General features: G+C 44.9%; 1 protein-coding gene across 1 annotated transcript in view; it reads left to right on the top strand.

The window, feature by feature from the left end:
- adarb1b (adenosine deaminase RNA specific B1b) overlaps positions 1 to 22,133 on the top strand; it is a 194,333-nt gene that overhangs the window by 53,530 nt on the left and 118,670 nt on the right. The window contains exon 2 of the mRNA XM_015965522.3: positions 2,661 to 2,733. The gene's annotated coding sequence lies outside the window, so the exon portion shown is untranslated. The remainder of the gene's footprint in view (positions 1 to 2,660; positions 2,734 to 22,133) is intronic.

Genomic DNA, 22,133 nt, shown 5'->3' with positions numbered 1-22,133 from the left:
CACATTAGGCCACATGAAAGCAACTGAACCCAAAAATATATTAACCAGTATATAACTGCACTCTCACACAACACGCCTGCAGCAACAGTTAGGACTCCTCCCTCCCTTTTAAAAGCGTTTTCGCTTCCGAGGACATTGTGGTTGTAAAGCCACATGCTAGTAGTCTGGCCGCGGTGTGATCAACCAGTTTCTGCGGGAATGTGACGGGGCTTTTTTGGGGGGTGGGGGGGGCTTTTGGAGGAGTTGCGCAACACAACGAATCGATGACGCAATTCGTTGCCAACACTTTTAGTAATCGATTTTCATCGAATTTATCGATTCGTTGTTGCAGCCCTAATCCCAACACACTTCAATGTCTGCAATGTACTGGTGAAACTGGGAAAATGAGAAAACGATGCAAAAGTCCTTTTAATTCAGTAGTTCAGGAATCCTGTGCAGGTGTTCTGGATTCATTAGCTGATTAGAGTGTGGCACTTTAAAGAGCAAGTCGCCCCTTACAAGAAGCGTACTTCACTCCCACTTCATGTTTGAAAAATGCAACACATGCTGTTGCCTAGCAGACCGAGAGGGTGGAGCTGCTAACAAATACACACACTCACGACATTGTGACGTCATAATGTACCAGTTTACATCATAGCATGCCTCTTAGCCAATAGCGGTGGCAGATTTAAATTCAAATGTAGTGAAGAGTTTTTACCTGACAACGGCACAACTTTGACAGTTTCAGGCAGAAAATTTAAATTTTACCTAAAATGCACTAAAGTGCAAAATTATTGACTACACGTGTCTGCAGCACAATTAGACACGCATTTATTTAGTTTATCAGAAAAAAATAGTTGATTTGGGGGTGACTTGCTCTTTAAGTCTAGAATATTGAACATTTTCATAATATTCTAGTTGTCTGAGATTTAGAAACTGGGGTTTTCATAAGTTGTAAACCATCATCATAACGAAGGTTGAAACATCTGGATTGTATGGAGTGAGTCTGTATCGTTCCATCATATTTTAATTTTTACTTTTACCTTTATGCTGGTGGCGGTGGCAGAAGTATGCTAATCCAAGCTGCTGCTAACGTCCTTGTTGGATGAGAGGAAGACAAATAAGAATGTCAGAGCTGCACTTGTGTGAAGTTCTGGGATGTGCTGGGAACATCCAGACTTCTAATGACTCCCAGTAACTCAGTGGACAAGTAATGGATTTATCCGGATACACTACATAGCCATACAGAGTTTCTAGTGAAAGGGAGCATCATGGAGCAATCAAGGTAAACCGGCCAATCAGCACGCAGCTCATTTAATATTCCCGTCCTGGCCGAGGGGGCGGGGAAAACCAGTTCTACCAATTGTAAAACAGGTTTTTCTATAATCCGTTTAATTTGTATAGAAATGGAGAGTCATGTTTTGATGTTTACTGCATTTTCCAAGCAAGACAGGTGTTGTTGTTTTGTTGTTGTTGCAGTTTTTAACTTTTTCTTTGAAACATTTCTGTGAACTTTTGCTCCAGAAAGAAATCCTTATGGCAGCTCGGAGACATGTGAAGCACCTCGGTGGATGTCTTGAATACAGAACACACACACACACACGCACGCACGCACGCACGCACGCACGCACGCACACACACACACACACACTTGTGAGATAGTGAAAGAAGAGTGGATGGTGTGCTTTGCCCATCTGTCCAGGAGGAGACCATATGGCCATCGTCTACAAGCTTTCTAAATGAACATGCAGTCTCTTTGCTTTGTGAATCTTTGCAGGTGATTTAGAAGTTTTATCTTGTAATTCAGGTTTTCATGCAGAACATTCAACCTGCCAACATTTTGTGTTGTTTTTCTTAAATATTCCCTCCAAACTGCTCGGAACCAGTGGGGCGTGGTGTGTCCTGTGGTTTCTGGTGACGGGATGCTGGCAGCCGGGCATGTGAGTGGTGGCGTTGGGCTTCTGAGGGTTTATGTCAGTCATGTGTGTGCCATAGATGCTCGATCCGACTGGCAACTGGGGAGTTGGACTGGATGGTTTTGATATTCCCATTGCTGTTCCCTGCCTGTAGTTCAGTCATCCAGTTCTTTGTAATCAGACATGAATAAAAAATCTGGATAAGCAAGGAAATCTTTTGAAGAAATGAGGATGTTCCTTGAGCTGCTTTTGAGTGATTGGTTTCCTGTTCCTGCCAGGGACTAGATGGATGTTCTCGGTCTGGACTCGACTGTTTTTACAGTTAATGGTTATGTTGTCCGTGTGAGACGAGTCACTTGATCGTCATGTATTTAGAAGCCTGTCGCTCATCTCAGGCCATGCTGAACCTCAACTCCGTCGCCAAGATGCTCCTGTGTTCCTGTTTCAGTGGTAATGGAGTCACATGACTAATGTGAGTGGACAATAGGGCAGCATATGCTTCCTTCTCCCATAGCCTTCAGATATCTTGTCGTCCACCCGTTACCCTTTCTCAGCACTGCTGTGTTGTGATGTAGCCGCGGGCGCTGCTTTCCGCCGCGGTGCCGTCGGCAGGGTCAGCAGGGTGGGGGCCAGCAGTGATTTGGGATGTCTTATTGGCTGCCTGAAGGGTGTCTCGGTCCTGATTTAGTTTGTTTAAAAAAAAAACAGTCAAACACTGGTTTATCTACTGAGTGTGTAATAATCTAGTTTGTTTTCTTTCTTTAGGTGCAGTTTGTGGAGTAAACTGACGGACGGTGGATAAACCCTCTGGTTCCTCCTTGAGTTCTCAGTGGAAGAGGTGAGTTCATGTAAAAAAAAAAAGAGCCAACGATTTTAGGGCTGCAACAACGAATCGATAAAATCTATTAAAATCGCTGAAGAAATGCGTTGCACAACTTTTATTCAACAGTCAATGAGCACAGCTCGTGTAGGAGGCAGCAGAGCAGACCGAGAGAGAAAGCCGGTGTGTTGGTGAGCAACGACACACCGACGCACCATGAGCTAATCCAGATGGTGTGGAGGAAAACAGAAACCAGCAAACATACAGAGGTAGAAATGGTCTAGGATCAGAAGTGCAACTTCGGGCAGATTAGCTAACGCTAGCGGGTAGCAGGCTCGCGATCAAGTGGGGTTCAGACAAACACAATGGTCGTGAAACTACGAACCTCTAAACTCTACCAGGAGAAGAAAAGCCCTCACCATCCTGTTTAGTTTGGGGCAGCAGTAGCTCAGGTGGTAGAGCGGGTTGCCTCATGATCGGAGGGTCGTGGGTTCGATTCCAGCTCCCGCCAGGGGTATCCTGCCGTTGTGTCCTTGGGCAAGGCACTTCACCCAGCTTGCCTGTGTTAGTGGTGGTCAGAGGGGCCGACGGCGCCAAATGACAGCCTCGCCTCTGTCAGACCTCCCCAGGGCGGCTGTGGCTACAAGTAGCTTACCATCACTAGCAGTGTGTGAATGTGAGAGTGTGTGAAAGCGTCTTTGGGGGTCTAGAAAAGCGTTATATAAGTTCAATGCATTATTATTATTATTATTATTATTATTATTATTATTATTATTTATTCTTGGCTGACTGCAGCGCCATGCAGCAGAAACGCTGTCAGGTTCGAGTCTGCTCGGTTAAACACCGCAGCAGGATTATGGCAAGCCACTGTAACATGTAAATCGAAAATGCATCCATCTGTGAACATAATTTAAACTGGATTATTGCCTAACTGTACATAATGAATATGTCACCATTACATTTTTAGCAGAAGAAATGTAATGTTATTACCATTTCCAGTAACTTACTGTTGAACATGTTAATGAACTACATAAAGTTTTTCTGATTACAGTTTAATTATGGATAAATTAAGGTGATAGCATGTTGTTTTGCACATATTGAGCTGTTTACCAATGGTGTTTTGTTGTTAAATAAAGTAAAAGGAGAGAAAAATGTTCCCTAGCAGTTTTTAATTAAGTTATTTAGTTAATAATATTTGTGGGATGTGTGGGGTCTTTTTAATCTTTAAAGCACTTTGAGTTACATTTTGTATGAACAGTGCTTATAAATAAAGTTTGATTTGATAAAAATGTTCCCGCTTAATCCGATTCATCGATGATCCAAATCGTTTCTTGCAGCCCTAAATGATTTTATTAGGAAGGATTAATGCTTTTCTGTGGTTACTTTAAAAAGGGCATTCTCGTAATTTCTGTATGAATGAGTGAAAGTTTCATGCTTAACAAGAGCCCCGCCCATGCGGTCTTATAGGACATAAGCTCCTGTTGAAGGAAGTAAAGGCTATCTGGAGGAGTGGGGGTCAGAAAATGGCAGGGTTTGCATTCTTGCTCGTTGGTATTTATGATATTCGAACATCTCACCTCTGATTGGCTAACAGAGATGCGACCCCCCTCCCCCCAAGGTGCTTCACAACGCCATCAGTCATTCACCCATTCACACTCTGGATGAGCTACGATGCAGCCACAGCTGCCCTGGGGCCTCTGCTGACCCAGTAATGCTAACAGTTAGCTTCTATCCACCAAGAAGTGCTCTGCTCTCTCCTGGATGCTAAAGCAACAACAGCCTTCCCCATCGCGAGCCAAGAAGGAGGAGTCCAGGAAGGCTAATTTTCAGAGACTTGACCCAAGCGTTTCTCCGTCTTTCTTCCATCTTAAAGTGAAAGCTCCACTAGTTGTCTCACACACTGGCGTGCCACTGACCTGGTGTCGGGGGCTAATGGAGGATAGGGGTGCGTTCAGCCTACATGTTAAACTCGGAGTGAGCGATAGTCTTACTCGTTTCCCAGTGCCCTCACCTTTAAAACACCATAAACACACAAAGTTGAGTAAGAAATCTTCATGCCAATGCCTGAAGGGTAAATATAGGGTAACATTACCCATCAGGCTTCATATGGAGTACAGTGCTGTCTTCCAACGCTAACGTGATCCATATAGAAACCTGCCAACTCTCACCAAAGTCAATAAACGCACTTCTGTTTGTTTTTTCTCAATCCTGAACAGCTCCTACTGTCTGTCTGCCTCCAACAGATGGATTATTTTTAGATTGGCTCAAATATCGGGGGATCCTCCATCGCCGCATGTCTCCGTTTCCCCCGTTGTCTCCGTGTGTTCACGTAAACCATGGAATCAGACGTAGTTCTGTGATGTCACTGGTGGGGTGTGCTTAAAGCAGCATGGTTCCTGTTTAGCTTTGACAAGGAGAAGAAAATTTCAAAGTGGTAGAATGAATGATTTAGTCTCCTGCTGGTTTACAGTTTCAGTCTGGACGTCTTACACAATCAAACAAAATACACAAACAGCATAAAACATTTGAGTTTGGGCTTTATACTAGCACAGCAAAGATGCTAATCTCTTGTTGGCATTTTAAAACAAGACACCTTTACAGATTAAGTACTGGATTACAGCATGGTGAGGGTGTTGCTGCTCGCTGTGGGAAGTGTTGAGTCCAGCGTTTAGGGGACTGGATCCATGTCGGGGACTGAGCTGTAAATCAGCATTAACTCAAGACTGTCGTGGTTTTAATAAAACGGGTCTCTGTTGGTGTGGAGAGAGCTGGAGACGGCTCAGGCTCAGCTGGTGTTATTGACAAGAAGAGACATTTACCGTCCTCCTTGTGCGTCTCTTAAACAGTCCCTGTCGTCCTGCTGGGTGCCACGGGGAGTAAACTGTCAGGTAGAGGATGCTGACCGCCTTGAGACGATTCAGAGCGCTGCGGCTCGCCGTATGGCGGCTGCAGCTGGCGGTGCTTCGACGATGCCCCCTGGGGTGTTTCGTTTGTCTCCGAGGAAAGGTGAAAGGGGAAAATGCTTCTTTGTCCTCTCCTCTTCTGCTAAGCATCCCCTCTTTGCCACAAACATCACAGCGGGACGAGCCTCTCTTTCCACCCCAGACTAGGGGCTGCGTGACTTAATTATTTTTTAAAGTCGACCGTCAAGTAATGAAAATCGAGTCGACTTCGACTAGTCGTTGATGATGTCATACACCTGAAGTAGGTTGGTTCGCTGGAGTTTTTGACAATTAAAAGTGCGCCCACATTTTCAAAGTTAAACACATTTCTTTTAACAACGGTAGTTTCTGCTTCAGCCCTCTCCCCCCTCCCCCTGCTTCAGCCCTCTCCCCCCTCCCCCTGCTTCAGCCCTCTCCCCCCTGCCCCTGCTTTAGCCCTCTCCCCCCTGCCCCTGCTTCAGCCCTCTCCCCCCTCCCCCTGCTTCAGCCCTCTCCCCCCTGCCCCTGCTTCAGCCCTCTCCCCCCTGCCCCTGCTTCAGCCCTCTCCCCCCTGCCCCTGCTTCAGCCCTCTCCCCCTCCCCCTGCTTCAGCCCTCTCCCCCCTCCCCCTGCTTCAGCCCTCTCCCCCCTCCCCCTGCTTCAGCCCTCTCCCCCCTCCCCCTGCTTCAGCCCTCTCCCCCCTCCCCCTGCTTCAGCCCTCTCCCCCCTGCCCCTGCTTCAGCCATCTCCCCCTCCCCCTGCTTCAGCCCTCTCCCCCCTGCCCCTGCTTCAGCCATCTCCCCCTCCCCCTGCTTCAGCCCTCTCCCCCCTGCCCCTGCTTTAGCCCTCTCCCCCCTCCCCCTGCTTCAGCCCTCTCACCCCTCCCCCTGCGCAGCGGCCGCAAACTCACTGATGCGCCTGCAGCCTCTCGGAGTTCCTGCTGCTCTAAACATTAAAATAATTATTTCATTTTCTGTTCCTCACTTCTGATTACCTTCAATGGTGTCTGTTTGTTGCAACCAGCAGGTACAAAAACTAACTTGTTTTTATTTGACTATTTTTCTGTCCTGCCTGTTTATTATCTTCCTGCATCTCCTCTCAATCCTAAAGAGAAACTGCTACCTGGGTTCATATGTATTCACCTCATGAGTTACCTTTGAACTGCAGTTCTAAAAGATCTACCGACTGCAAAAACAGCGGAGTGCTCGCTCCAATAAAATGCATCACCGGATGACAAATACGCTCCGCTAGCCTGGCCTGCCAGACTCGTCCTCTGTGTAATTCAGCACAGAGAGAGTCTGGTAACTCACAGGCAGAGCGGCACTTGAGGGGCGGGACTAGGCAGCTCAAAAATAACCAATCAGAAAAAAGACGGAAATCCCGACTGTACCGCACGACACGGTAGATTTCTAGTTGTAGTAAGAAAATAGCGTCTGGCAACGGCGAAAACATCTTTTATTTATTTTTAGAAGAAATGCTTTTAGTGCTTCTACTTGTGGTTTTAAAGACATTTGAGTCATTTATAAGAGAGGAAAGAGTCGCAGCGAACTCCGCCATCGTCTTCATTGTTTATGAGAAACTGAGCGCCGCTGTGTGTGACGTCTGCGACGCTGTAATTTTTTAGCTGTAGTAAAAATGACGTCTGGCGACAGCACAAACATCTTTGTTTAGCTGAAAGGCTTTTAGCGCTTCTACTTGTCGTGGTTTTAAAGACATGTTCAAGTCGTTTAGAACAAAGGAAAGAGCCGCAGCGACCTCCACTTCAGTCACCATGTTTATGACCAACTCGGCGTTGTGGTGTGTGACGTACGCTACTCAGCGCTGATTGGCTCGGTTAGAATTCTCAGGGGGCGGGGCTATTTAAATAGGAGAGGTCCCAGACTCTTTCTCTGTGCAGAATTAAACAGAGGAGGAGTCTGGCAGGCCAGGCTAGCGCTCTGGTCCGCAGCAGTGAAACGCATCAAATAAACAAAATAAAAACAAATAAAAGACAGAAAACATAAAAGGAAAGGCATAAAAAGTCACTACAGAGCAGTGAAGTCGACTAGTTGATACAATCCCTACCCCAGACATGCACACACTCTTGCACTTGGCGACATGCTCACATTTTTGGCCGATTACAACCTCAAATTAAATAATTCCTTCCAGGCAGTCACCCTTTTATTGTTTGTGCTGCTGGAGTTTTCATCAGCGCCCGGTCCTGTTGCGTGTTCACGGTAGCTTGGTTCCTGTTGCATGTGTTGGTGGAAGCACCGCCTCCCCTGCTTTCACCTCCTCTCCATCAGTGTAAGGCATATTTGGTGCACGGTTGGCAGGATAGCCAAAACTCATCCAGCTAGAAGGTGATGCGCTGCTGCGGGGTACGAAAGGCCAACGTTCGACAGCTTTTAGCACTGCAGCGATGCGTTTTATCATCTTTTCTTTGAGCTAAGAATTAATACATTCAAAATATGTAAATGTTATTATTTAAAAAAATAAGAGATCTGTAATCATTGATGGCTTCGATTAAGCATCAAGTCTTCAGTAAAAGAGTAAAGATGAGAGTTTTGTGCGACAATATGCTTTTTATTTATCTTTCTGCCACGGATGACTTAAGCGTTGTTTCGTACAGAACTAGGTACGCCACATTTCACTGTTGTCTCGTCCTCTGAGGATCTTTGAGCTTCTCAGAAGTGCTGCACTGAAATGGGACCTACTAGACCTACAAACCACCACCCAACAGCTGGGAAGCATATTTCATGATGTTCACAGTGAGATGGTGGATCTGCGTGATGTTTGGAACGCTTCTGCTTCCTTGAGTCATGCTTAAACAGAACACCGAGTATAATGTCTCTCAGGTGAAATCTGGCGTCAATATTTACATTTATGGAGAGGAGTTGGAGTGCTGCAGATGAGTCAGTTTGAAATGCAGCATGCCGATTCCCCTAAACGGATTCTTTTAAGTAGATGTTTATTTTATTTTAATTACCATCATCATCAACTTTATTCATAAAGCACTTTTCAGCGACCAGAGGATGAACCAAAGTACTGCACACGCATGAAAAAGAAATAAAAACAACAATGGACCCTGCGAGGACCATCAGAGACAAAATAATAAGCAAAAGATGAGAGCAGACTAAAACGGTATGAAGGAAAACTCTGTTATCTACAAATATAACTGAAAAGCACTACAGTGAGCTTCCATCCAGTTCTGTAAAACTGGCAGTGAGGCTGCTTGTCTGACCTCGAGTGGAAGGTCAAGCCCTGCCTCCTCTAGTCGTGCATTTCACAGGTGGAACGACTAGTAAGGTGCTGGGGCGGCCGGACAGAGGACTACCCTGCAGGGACTTGAAAACAAAGACATTCATTTTAAATCAGAGTCTAAACTGGGAGCCAATTCAATTCAAATTCAATTCAAAAATACTTTATTAATCCCAGAGGGAAACTGATGCTGTAGTAGCTCAGGATAATAATAATAATCAAGTCATCAAAGAGTTGTTGTATATTACAATGGCTGTTGGCAGGAAGGATCTCCAGTAGCGGTCAGTGTTGCAGCCAAACTGAAGAAGCCTCTGACTGAAGACACTCTTCCGTTGTCGGACAGTCTTGTGAAGAGAATGCTCAGGGTTGTCCATCATGTTCTTGATTCTCTGGAGAATCCTTCTTTGCATTATCTCCTCCAGCGGTTCCACAGTCGTCCCCAGAACAGAACCAGCCTTTGTTATTAGGCTGTTGAGCCTTTTCAGGTCCCTGCTTCTGATGCTGCTACCCCAACAGACGATGGCTGAAGAGATTACACTCTCAACAACAGACTTGTAGAAGATCTGCAGCATCTTGCTACAGACATTGAAGGACCTAAGCGTCCTCAAGAAGTGCAGTCTGCTGTGTCCCTTCTTGTTAACGGCTTTGCTGTTCTTTCTCCAGTCCAGTCTGTTGTCCAGGTGAACTCCAAGGTATTTGTATTCCTCAACCACCTCCACTTCTTCTCCCATGATGGAAACAGTGTTGGACTCCACCCTGTTTCTTCTGAAGTCTAAAATCATCTCCTTTGTTTTGTTCACGTTCAAGGTCAGATGATTGTTTCCACACCATGCCACAAAGCGCTCCACCAGCTCTCTGTACTCAGCTTCCTGTCCATCTCTGATACACCCGACAACTGCAGAGTCATCTGAGTATTTCTGTAGATGACAGGTCTCTGATTTGTACTGGAAGTCTGAGGTGTACAGGGTGAAAAGGAATGGTGAGAGTACAGTCCCCTGTGGTGCTCCAGTGTTACTGATCGCCTGGTTTGATGTGCAGTTCTTCAGCCTCACAAACTGTGGTCTGTTTGTCAGGTAGTCTTTAATCCAGGCGATAGTTGAGGCCCCCACCTGTGTCTTCTGGAGTTTCTGGCAAAGAACATCAGGCTGGATTGTGTTAAATGCACTGGAGAAATCAAAGAACATGAGCCTCACAGTGCTGCCTGCTTTGTCCAGATGACAGTGGGTTGGTTGAAGCAGCTGGATGATGGCATCTTCAACTCCATCTCCATGGCGATAAGCAAACTGCAGCGGGTCCTGATATGTTCTAGTTTGCTAAGCCACGACGGGCCAGATATTTTCCTGCATTCTGGTGCCTGTCAGGAATCTAGATGCAGCATTTTGGCTAAGCCAAAGCTGCTGTGATGTAGCCTTACTCCTGAGTAAAGGGAGTCGCACGACTTCTAGGCACGAAGTGGTAAAAGCACGGACCACTGTCTCCAAGTGTACACGTGACTTGATCCTGGATAGGTGCAGAAGATGGAAAAAATAAGAGCATGCCACCCCATTTATGAGGCTAACTTACGTTCCATATCCAGCGTCACGCCCAGATCAGTAACCAGCTCCTTCTTGAAGTACCACTAGTGTGAAGATCTCGTTCACCGGGACATTATTTTCTTTGGGGTGTGATCGCTCACTCTGAGTTGCACGTGCATGCTGATCTCAAAATTTTTCTTCAACCCTCATCACCGTCAGCATTAGCCATGGGAATCGCTAATAGCCAGTGTTTTTTACATAACAGGGACTATTAGGATCCATGGCCCAGCCCACTTCGGCTTGGGACCGCCCACAGAAAGAAGAGCAGAGCACGTCTCAGCTAGTGGAAGCTAACCCTTAGCAACTCCACAACATGGCAGGACACATTCAGGTGAGCCAATCAGAGGCGATGCATTAAGTGAACAATCCTACCTTTTTCCACACCCTGCTCCTCCAACTGACTTCTGCCTTCTCAAGCAGGAGCGCCAAAGGTTTTCTCCACAGAAAACGACTCACAAGGCCTTCACTCGTACCAGGGAGCTGATTTTCACTAATAATGTGTGAATGAGGCCTTTAAAAGTTTGTAAATACTCGCACATTTCAGCATGATTTCACCAGCTTTCCATCTCAGATGGATGCAGCAAGCAGCTATCCCCACCCGCCTTCTTTTACCTGTCTGAAAGTCTCACCACATCAATAATTTGCAGCATCATTGAGTGGTCCAAGTAGCTCACCATGTATAAAAAGGTGTTTGGGGATTCTGGGATTATTCTTTTACCTGGAGAATCTTGACTTAATTCATTAATGTCAGTTCAAGTACATATAATACATTATTTTATAAGAGATAAGATTTTTATTTCATTTAGTTAATAGCTGCTTTCCCGTTAATACCTGCTCTTCTTAGACCCCCGTCCTTATAATCTCTGGCTTTTAATGGATTTGCTTGTGGACAGCTGCTGATGTGGCCTCTTCCTTGAGCGTGATCTGCGTGAAAATTCATGTCAGTGGTGTTGCAAAATAAAAATTCCCTTCTTCATTAATAGTCCGCCGTTTTGGCACTTCCTTCCTCTGGTGCTCCATCAGCATATGTTTTCTGCGGTCTCCTGGACATGGAGATTCAAAACTATACCAGTGGTGTGTTTTATGTGAGGAGTCCATCTGGAGAGTACCTGCAGTCTTTCACACTTAGCACCCACATCCTGTTGATCTGTTTCCCGCTGATTTTTTTCCTCCTCACAAGCTGTCATTCAACATCATCCTGCAAAGGCATGCTGGCCTGCAGGCGTCTAAGGCTGGACCGGAGAACAGCGGGTTCTGTATCAAAGCCCACATTTGTTTTGGAACCAGGAAAAGGGAGCAGTGACCAGATATGAAAACAATGTGGTCATCGAGGCACGTCTGAAACAGCAGCTGCCGCCTCTGATAGTACACACTCAGCCCTGCCGAGTGGCTCTGCTTTGTGTTTCAGTGACGTGTGTTTTCCACTGCACAGACTACACATGGCCCTCGGTACAGTGATTGAACGTCTTATTACTGCAACAGAGCAGGTTCTTTACTCTAACATCAGCTCTGTGTACTTCTTAGATAAATATGTAGCTCAGTATTCATGTTTAGTTGGGACACACTGTGTACATAGTGAGTGTAATTATACAGATGGGATATTTAGATTACATGACAGGCAGAGCATCCCATACAGCCTGATGGATGATTGAACGAACTGCATTTAGCCGCGTGTGGAATGTCGAAGCTAATTCTTGATTCATGATCGGGAAAACCGGAGCGAGTCCAAACTTACCACAACTTCATTCTGTGGTTGCTAATCTGTGTTCCTTGTTGGAATTGTAAATGTTGGAATATCAAAGAATAACTGAACACATTCTACTTCACTCATGAACGGAATAACATTTTTTTGCCTATGTTTGGAAAATGAGGAAAATGTGAGCACTGGGAATCACATGATGGGTCTAAACCAAACAGGACTTTTCTAGATTTCCAATAATGTTGTTCGGAACCATTCCTCCCTCGAAAGCTTAGATGCAGCCCCAAACCATGATGATGACACCTCCGTGCTTCGCTGTAGACATTCACTACCGCTCCAGATCCTTTCAAATGCTTGGAAGAAGAACTCTTTAGCCATCACCCACAGGTGATGTAAACAACGCTGTGACTCTGCTCGTCGGAGCTCACTGCTGCTATCAGCACGACCGCGGCTTTCTGTTTGCAGAAGAGATCGGCTCAACTTTCCTCTAAGCAAAATAATCATAGGCCGCCAGACGTTCTGAAGCCTTTGATTTTTTTATGAGTCAAGAGCACATTTCTGTTGAACAGGAAAGAATATCTCCCCAGCACATTAAATTAAACACCGGCGAATGGGACAAATATTTTCCGTCATCTCATACGAGCTTTTATTAACTTTAATTTTGTCATCTATTCAGATTTTAAGCTTCTCTAAACCTTCTCCTGTTTTTAGAAGGTAAAGCGTTTGTATATTGGGGACTTCGCCCCACTCCAGCTTGTTCTCTTATAGTGACAGAGCCCTGAAACGACTCATTCTGTTAGGTACCGAAAAGGTTGAAATTAAAACTGATGAAATATCTTAATTTGAGATATTTAGCGTTAACAAAACTTAATAAACATGTTTTCTTTCAACCGTAGAACTATAATAACTTAAAGGTCATAACATGTCCCCTTTAAAGACACAGCAACAATTTGAGCTAAATCAAAGTCCAGTATTGAATCTAGTTCTGTTGAATTTTCTTAAGATTCTCTTTAATTCTGTATAAAACAAATGTTTATATGAGTGACGATGAAGGAATTTGAGCGTCAGACTCTGGCAGTTTAAACCGCTGAACACATTCTCGGCTGTAATCATCCACCACGCCGAGTTCAATCAGATTGTTTTGGTCTGAACCAATTTTCTTTGCATCTTCACCCTTGCCATCATTACTTCAATCCTCCAGCAAGTCTAGCAACAGGGAAATGTTATGGTTTGATCCTGTTCACCTTGATCAGATTACACATTGGAATTAGTTTAATTACAGCTGTCACTGATTAATGGGGAGGCTATAATTAGAGCTGTGGCTCTGAGGAAACGTGGACATTTTATAGGTGTGATGAAGAAAAAGTGTTTGCAACCAAGTGAAGCAACTCTGACAGGTACAGTTAATTATTTGTAGTCTTTTATTTTTATCATTTGTAGCAGAGTCTGGCAGACGTACAGATGTTGGGTTTTCAGGCTGCGGAAGGCTAATGAAGTTGTGGTTTTTAATGTTTTAGTAAAACGTGAAGATTGTTAGCAGTGTTAAACTGTCAAATAGGCGTCAGCCAAAGCCCAAACTGCTGTGATACAAACTACTGCATCATGCAAGTTATCGCTGGAATATTGAGCAGAAGTTCAACTACTAGTTCGTGCATCCAGTCGTTATGTTTCAGTTCTTGTTATTCAGGTCTAGTTCAGTTTTTCAATATCCTGAAAAGTTTAGTTTGCAGCACCAGTCAGAGGTTTGGAAAGGCTGCAGATGCGTTTGTAACGTGTTTTAACACAGAGATTCAGATTAGAGATGCACGATATAGACTCCACTCGACTCTACTTTATGTGTAAATCGCGCCTTACAGGCAAAAGATGCCACCAAGGCGCTACACTGATCAAGTAATAAAGATAAAACATTAAGTCCAGAAAATAAAAACATTGTGTCACAAGATAAAAAATACAGTGAGTACACAGATTGCTATAAGTAAAACAATAAAACTGGTTAGAAAGGTTAAAAGACAGCTCATAAAAGTAGGTTTTTAGCCTTGCCTGAAAAACCGCAACAGAGGTGGAGGCCCTTATGCTGAGAGGAAGCTCGTTCCAAAGCTTAGGACCTGCCACAGCAAAGGCCCCATCACCACCTGTCTTTAGGCGCGTTCTTGGGACCGAGAGGAGCACGAGGTTCTCCGAGCGGAGTGACCGTGCAGGGGTGTACGGTTGAAGTAGTGACGCCAAGTAAGGAGGGGCCAAACCATTTAACGTTTTAAAAACCAGTAAGAGTATTTTAAAATGAATCCTTACGTCAACGGGCAGCCATTGAAGCACAGCCAGGACAGGAGTTATGTGGTCAAACTTGCGCCTGCCCTCTAAAAATCTGGCAGCAGCATTCTGCACCATTTGCAACCTGGCTATTGAGCCCTTGCTCACACCGAATGAAACAGAGTTGCAGTAGTCCAATCGCACCGTAATAAAAGCATGGACCACCGTCTCACGATCATGACGTGACAAAAATGGTTTTATCTTTGCCAGCCGACGAAGGTGGAAAAAGGAGGAGGAGATCACTCCATTGATGTGGGTGTCAAAACTAAGGGCGCTATCCAGTTTAACACCAAGATTAGTCACCGATGTAGTCAGCTGGCCATTAAATGACCCACAGTCAGTTAGGGAAGAGTCATAATGTCTGCTTGGAGCAAACAATATAGCCTCTGTTTTGTGATCATTTAGGCTCAGAAAGTGTTCACTCATCCAGGTCTTGATCTCCCTCAAACAGTTAGTAAGAATAGAAATAGAGAGACCACCTGACGTGTTCAGAGGCAGGTACAGCTGACAATCGTCAGCATATAGGTGGAATTGAACTCCAAGCTCACGACAGATGTCGCCTAAGGGTAGAATGTAAACAGAAAACAACAGAGGTCCCAATATCGAGCCCTGTGGTACCCCCCAGGGTAGATCAGAGTACTCTGAGGAATAACTTCCCATTCTAACACACATTTTTCTGTTTGTCAGGTATGATCTAAACCAGGGATTCCCTGAGCTGCCGCTAGGGGGTGCGCGAGGTGAAAAGTGTAATGGCTGCGGAGCTCAGAGAAGTCTGTCATATGTCACCATTAGTGTAGAAACTCATTTGTGGGTGGGCCTGAGAAAAAGTAAGTGGGCCCAATAAATGTAATTGAAAACAAGTATATTTAGCTTGTGTGTGTGTGTGTGTGTGTGTGTGTGTGTGTGTGTGTGTGTGTGTGTGTGTGTGTGTGTGTGTGTGTGTGTGTGTGTGTGTGTGTCCTCCACATGCACCCTAGCTTCATAATAATAATGCTCCGAGCTTCAGCGCTCTGGCCTGCGCACGCCGATATGTTCCGTATTTGATCATTTTTAACGGTGTTGGAGGAATCTGAAGGTGGCGAGTCATTCTGGCAGATTGTAATTAACACCTGTCTCATGCAGGTGTTCTGACGTTGTAAACCTCACACACAGAACATTGTGGATGTAACTAAATAAATCAGGAAATGATTCCCATCTGAGCATTTTAGCATTATTATATTATTATATTAGCACACTGTGTGTGGGACAGCATTCTAAACGTGTCAGGCTATTAACAGCGCGCTGAAGATCTGAAGTTCAGAGTGCGTCTGTCAGAGGTCAGACGCGTTCCAGTGGAACCACGGCTCACGGGTGCACATGTGAGCACATCTGGGCTGGGCAGAAGTCATTTTACAACATTGGTTTAAATAGCGCCAATAACGAGACGCGGTGACTGGAGCGGCTCATGGAGCTGTGCCACACACACACACATTCAACAAGCGCACGCCGCACAAACTCCGGCGTGCCGTCAGACTGAAGGCAGAAATGAGCGCTGCCTCCTCTGTGATAAAAACTTTTAAGAGGTTTTATAACATTTTTCATTCCAGGTCAAATGAAGACATTAGCTTCTATTTTGGGATGACGTATTAAAGTCGGGTCCGCTCCAGCCAGTGACTCCTCATGAACCTGACTACAACTCATGTTACTGTAGCATTTGTTATTCCAGTCCGCGTGGCAGCGGATCGCAGATTCAGCCACACCATAAAACAGCAATAAGTCGGTCTGAGGTAAAAGTGAACATCATGGCTTTAGCTTTACCATCTTTTCCCCTTTAGACATTTGATTACGCACAAGTAGGTGATCAGCTCAGGTTTACGCAGAGCAGAAGGAAGGAGAGCGCTCTGGCCGCACAGGTTAAACGTTCCTACTTTAAGAAAACCGTTAAATTGCATTGTTTATGTGCTACCTGGGCACTCTAAATATTTATTTAAAATTAAATCAAAGGAAATTGTAATGGTATCGAATGTTTATTCATTACTATTTAAAAATACATAATACAGAAACATAAAAATGAAGGTGATGGGGAAAAAGGTCGATCATATTTTTTTAACCCTGCCTGTCGAGTGACTGTTTTGCTTGACGTGTGATATATTATTTATATATATCTAGCTATATATATATATAATATATATAAAGGCAGCCGTGAGGTCCAGCAGAAGTATCAACACAGAATTACCGCTATCAGTTGCTAGATAATTGTCATTGAGCACTCTAACCAGTGTAGACTCCGTGCTGTGTAGAGCTCTGAAGCCAGACTGGAAAGTCTCAAAAATGGCATTCTCATCCATAAAAACCAAGAGCTGGTGGTAAACACGTTTCTCTAGTACCTTACTTAAGAATGGACGTCTGGAAATGGGCCTGTAGTTTGCAGCCAGCGAAGCATCCAGTCCAGGCTTTTTGAGCAAAAGTTGAATAACCGCCTTTTTAAATAAAGGCATCAATATTAGTATTGGCCGCTTTTTACATACCGGCATCGGTCCGATATGTGAAACTGGGTCGATATTAACGATGTTTGTTCCCATCTCAAAGCCGTTTGTGTCTCAGTTTCAGAAAGGGAAGGGGTGGTGAAGCGTAATTGCTCATATGACAGTGATGGTAATCATCTCAGAAGTGTAAACGTGTGTGGAGTATATAATACGGGGTTTCCCCAGCGCTTTGTAAGCTTGGCGGCCCGCCAGGCTAAGCGTCATGCCCCGACCCTACCGTGTCCGCTGACACGAACGGCGCAACGAAACTAGAGCCCTCCATCAGCTGATACTGGTGAGAAACAGCAGTGGAACGTGTGCCACCCCACCCCCGCTCTCACGAGGGAGCGTGCAACTTGAATCGACTTGCATCTGTTGACTTGATGAAAACTTGAGCATATTTGATATTTTAGCACAAAATCAAATCAAAGATACTTTATTAATCCCAGAGGGAAATTAGAGTGTCAATACACACAATTCAGTAATCAGACATACATGGGCGAGGCACAGGACAAGAATTGGCGACTGTGGTCATTCGCAACCCTGAGTCGCGCTACCTTATGGCACGACAAGGACAAAAACCATAAATCATTCTTCATTCTGGGTTAGATTTACTGCTAAATGCAGCAGCACTTTGTTTATAATCAGTTCCAGCTGCTCTTTCTGCTTGTTTCAGCAAATAAAAGAAGCTTTAAGAAGCTTTTATTCTGGAATTTATTTATTATCATTGTCATTAAATTGAAGTTGGACAGATGACTTGATTATGACCTGAAAATTCAAAGTTAAGGACTTGGACTTGACTTGGACTTCCACATCATTGACTTTGGACTTGACTTGGTTGTCTTTGACTTAAACTTGACTCGAGACTTGACTGGAAAGACTTGTGACTTGCAATGCAGTGACTTGGTCACACCTCTGGTAAATTCTCTATAAAAACGTATACACTGCTTTAAAGATGGATTCTGTATCATTACACAAATGATATTTCAGCGTATTGATATTTTCTTCAATTGTTCTTATATTAATCTAATTCCGGTAAATATCGGTTATCCGGTATAACGATAATATTATGATGGGATATTGATGTCGACCCACATTTTCATATTGGTGCATTCCTATTTAAGATTAAAACAGTGTTTTCAGTGTCTGTGCAGGGATTGACAGGCAGCTAGTGCATGTTAATGCATTCTCACACACACACACACACACACACACACACACACACACACACACACACACACACACACACACACACACACACACACACACACACACACACACCTTTCTCCTGACTGCTGTCTCAGATGTCTGCTGTAGCGTTTGTCACCGGATCATTTTAAAGAGTTTCCACCAAATCCTGCACAGTGACGCAAAACTTAAACGGCTATCGACCAACTTGTTTACAGTTATCAGTAAGTCTCTAAACACGTGCAATCACAGTTACCTCCAACCCTCACAACGGTTTAGACGTGATCCTAGGACCCGTCTGGGGTTTGCAGCTCGAGCCCACTAAGGTCTGTAAAGCAGATGGATTGTATGGAGACGCTCCTGAGCAGACAGCCAGCAATAAGAGATTGAGCTGCAGGGTTTCAAATATTAATAGAGAGTAAATCAGACATTGTGCATGCATGAGTTGTTTGTGTGCACTCCAGGTTTTGAACAAGCTCAGCATCCTGGACCACTACACAGTAAACTCTAGGTCAGTCGAGCAGAATGGATGAGCGGGCAAACGGACGTGAGCCTGAGATGGATTACACAGACGCTGCGCCGCCGCCGAAGCTGTGGTAAACCTCGTCTGGTGGGAGTTTTTCTGCTGGAGGGGTCAAGTTGTAGGATAAAGATTGTAACTTCAATACCGTCTAAGTTAGACTACGTATGTTAGTGGAAAGGATAAATGATCTCATTGTTTTATTCACCTTTGCAAGATTCAGATCAATACATTTGGATTTCAAAAGGCGGCTTGTTGTTTTTAAAGTCTTCCCACAGTTCATGAGAGGAGGAGAGCAAAGCAGCACCTCTTCTCTTTGCCTAATGTGAGAAGTAACACTCCTACAGGTGGTAGTTATTTCTAAATGATGACATAAAGGATCGTCCAGAACGTCTGTCTGCCTCACCTCAGCTGTTTAATACATGAGTCAGTCTGATGAAGTCAGATGTAACGGCTACGTAACACGATTTACTCACAGCTCTTCACCGTCTGCAGCAAAGCCAACGTGATGATCAACACAAGCAACACACAAACGATTGCTCTGGTGGGTTTTCAAGCTTGGAGCTTGTAGTTGGAGCCATCATAAACGGAGTGACGCTCAACAAACCTGATTATTCTTAAGTGGCCTAAGCTTGCTGCTGAATCCTGCGGTGAGCCCTTTTTCTTCAGCATTTATGCTGGATTTGGTGACACACTGGCAGTGATGTTCTCTTTGAGGGGGTCGAGCAGGGCAGGCGTCTGGTTAGTAGACCATGTGGAGCTCCCGGCTTTACAAATCGCTAATGCATACTTTCAAAACGGCTTGTGAGCAGAACAGCGATAACCAGTCAGGAGTGTGTGTGTTATATGATCTGGAGAGTAGCGTGGTGTGAAGAACTGAGGCAGCTGAAGGTGCTAATGTTCCCTCGGTGACCGCAACAGTTCTGCCCGCTGCAATGCTCAGAGCAAGTGTGCAGGGTTTTTCCTGCGCGTTCAAATTTGCGTGGCGGCCGCCTCCAGCTATTTTCATGCCGCCCCAGCCTGATTGCACTCTGCCCCCAGCTGTATGGATGTTATTTTAACTGCAGTTGGGGCGTTGCGCCTCTATGGGGCGCTGCATTAGTAGCGGTGGACCGAAAAGCGCTAAAACTGCTGCAGAAAATGATCAAAAAGAGCTTTTCTCGCTAGTTGGTACATATCTATGGTTGGTGCTACTGTAGGCTGACCTTACGTCCTCTTTCCTCCGGACAAGTCCACTTTTCACTCTCTGTCTGGGGTGTTGGGGGGGGGGGGGGGGGGGGGGGTTCCTACATTGATCAAAATGTCCGGTTTTTCATCCAGGAGCAGGGATGGAGTTATGGGGGCTAGATATCTTTCAGGGAAAGAGCCAGTTTCTGCCTATATTACAATATTTATGGACTCTCAGCGTAGCGGGATGCTGTTGAGCAGAGAGGACGCAGAGCGCTGATCGTTGGTGTGCCCGCTGCGTCCGGCGCACGGTACATTCTCAAAGTGGTGCAACAAATCATCATTATTGACCCATGATCGTTCATATCTGTTTATATCCTCTGGTACGCTGTCTTTTAACCATTCCTGACGCGCTCCGCTCATCGTGTGCTGCAGTGATTTCACCTCACTGACGCAGCATCGAAACGCGCTCTCCGCTTTACGGTCAGGAGATCCTTTTGATCTGCTCAAAAGTAACCGATGAGGTGAAAAAGTAAGAATCCAGGCAGCAGTTTTTCTGGAGAGTTTAGAGGAGATGCAGGAAGAAGAGAGACAGACAGGACAGGAAATAGTTCAATAAAAACAAGAAAACAAAGTAAAATGTAGGTAGATTTATCTCCACTACACGTTTTTACCTGCATAAAACAATAAGTTATACACGTGTCATATTTATACATCTGATACAATTCAGATCACCTTCAACACTCAGTCACACACCCAGGGCCGCTTCAAGACATTTTGGGGGCCAAGGCTAAACGGGAACCCCCCCCCCCCCCCCCAACCCTAACCCGTACATGTAGACATGCCACCTTTACACTGTTAGCAGCAGAAATTAAATGTTATTACCATTTCCAACACAAATGCATGTTATTGAAATACATTATATATTACTGGATATATTTATGTGTTATTTAGACTAAGATGAGTGTTATTAATACAAATCTAAAATGTTACTGAAGGTCAAATATTTAAAAATATTTTAACTACAAATATCAGATGGAAAAAGGGACTAAACACCAATCTAATGCATATTATTGAGCCTTTTATAATATTTAGCCTTTAAAAAGGTGAGGCACAGAGTATGCATGTGCTGGTGCACGGTCAGGACGGTACCGCCTCAGTTTGACCCAGGAAAGCCCTGTGTGTACAATGTCTTTAGACTTAGAACAATTAGTATATACTTCCCTTATCGTATAAAACAATTAGGCTTCAAATAGCAAACGACTAAAACATTTCAGGCGGATCATAATAAGGCAGCAGAATAACTCTGGGCCTCCTCACAGCTGTACGGATGGTTGCTAATAGGTGAAGCTGACTCACAAAGAGCCTGAAACTGCACGAGTCGCTGTTCGTATTGTTAGTTTTCATCACCCAGTCCAATGCTTTTCAGTGATTCTCAGTGCGTTCAGACGAATATCCAAACTGTAAACTCAGTTCTGCCAATATTGCAAATAAATAATTATTTTACGCTCCACTGGATGACAAAAACAAGCGTAGTTCTAGTCGGGCTCTTTTCTTCAGTCATTATTGTTCTGCATATGTGGAACTCTCTCTGGGCGACGGTGGCACAGGAGTTAAGCGCTCGCCCCGTAATCGGAAGGTTGCAGGTTCGAGTCCCACTCAGTCTGTCACTGTCGTTGTGTCCTTGGGCAAGACACTTAACCCCCTAGCCTGCTGGTGGTGGTCAGAGGGACCGGTGGCGCCGGCGTACGGCAGCCTCGTCTCTGTCAGTACGTCCCAAGGCAGCTGTGGCTATGTCGTAGCTCATCACCAGCATGTGAATGTATGTGTGAATGGGTGAATGACCGTGTTGTAAAGCGTCTTGGGGGGTTCGAGGACTCTAGAAGGCCCTTTATCAAATACAGACCATTTACTTACCATGCTCTGTCCAGGGGATGAAACTAAGCAAATGAGCAGTTCCAGTGGGGGCAGTGTTGTACGCTCTAGCCCACAAGCAACCATAAAATATGAAAACGCAGAAGACGTGAATGGTGGAACCTTTTGAAGAAAGCCTGTGAGAATGCATATAAAACATCCAACTGTGGCCAAATACTTTTGAGTGCGCCCCACTTCTGGTATAGGGAGAAGCATTTGATAGGACGGCTTGTTTGAAACGGCTTTGGCGTCAACCTTGGACTCTGACTTGAGCAGATAGAGGTGACTTGAGCAGATAGAGGTGACTTGAGCAGATAGAGGTGACTTAAGCAGATAGAGGTGACTTGAGCAGATAGAGGTGACTTGAGCAGATAGAGGTGAC

This window comes from Nothobranchius furzeri, chromosome 14 (assembly GCF_043380555.1).
Source record: "Nothobranchius furzeri strain GRZ-AD chromosome 14, NfurGRZ-RIMD1, whole genome shotgun sequence".
NCBI lineage: Eukaryota > Metazoa > Chordata > Actinopteri > Cyprinodontiformes > Nothobranchiidae > Nothobranchius > Nothobranchius furzeri.
Note: the sequence above shows the minus strand (reverse complement) of the source record. Positions and strands in the feature narration are given on the sequence as shown.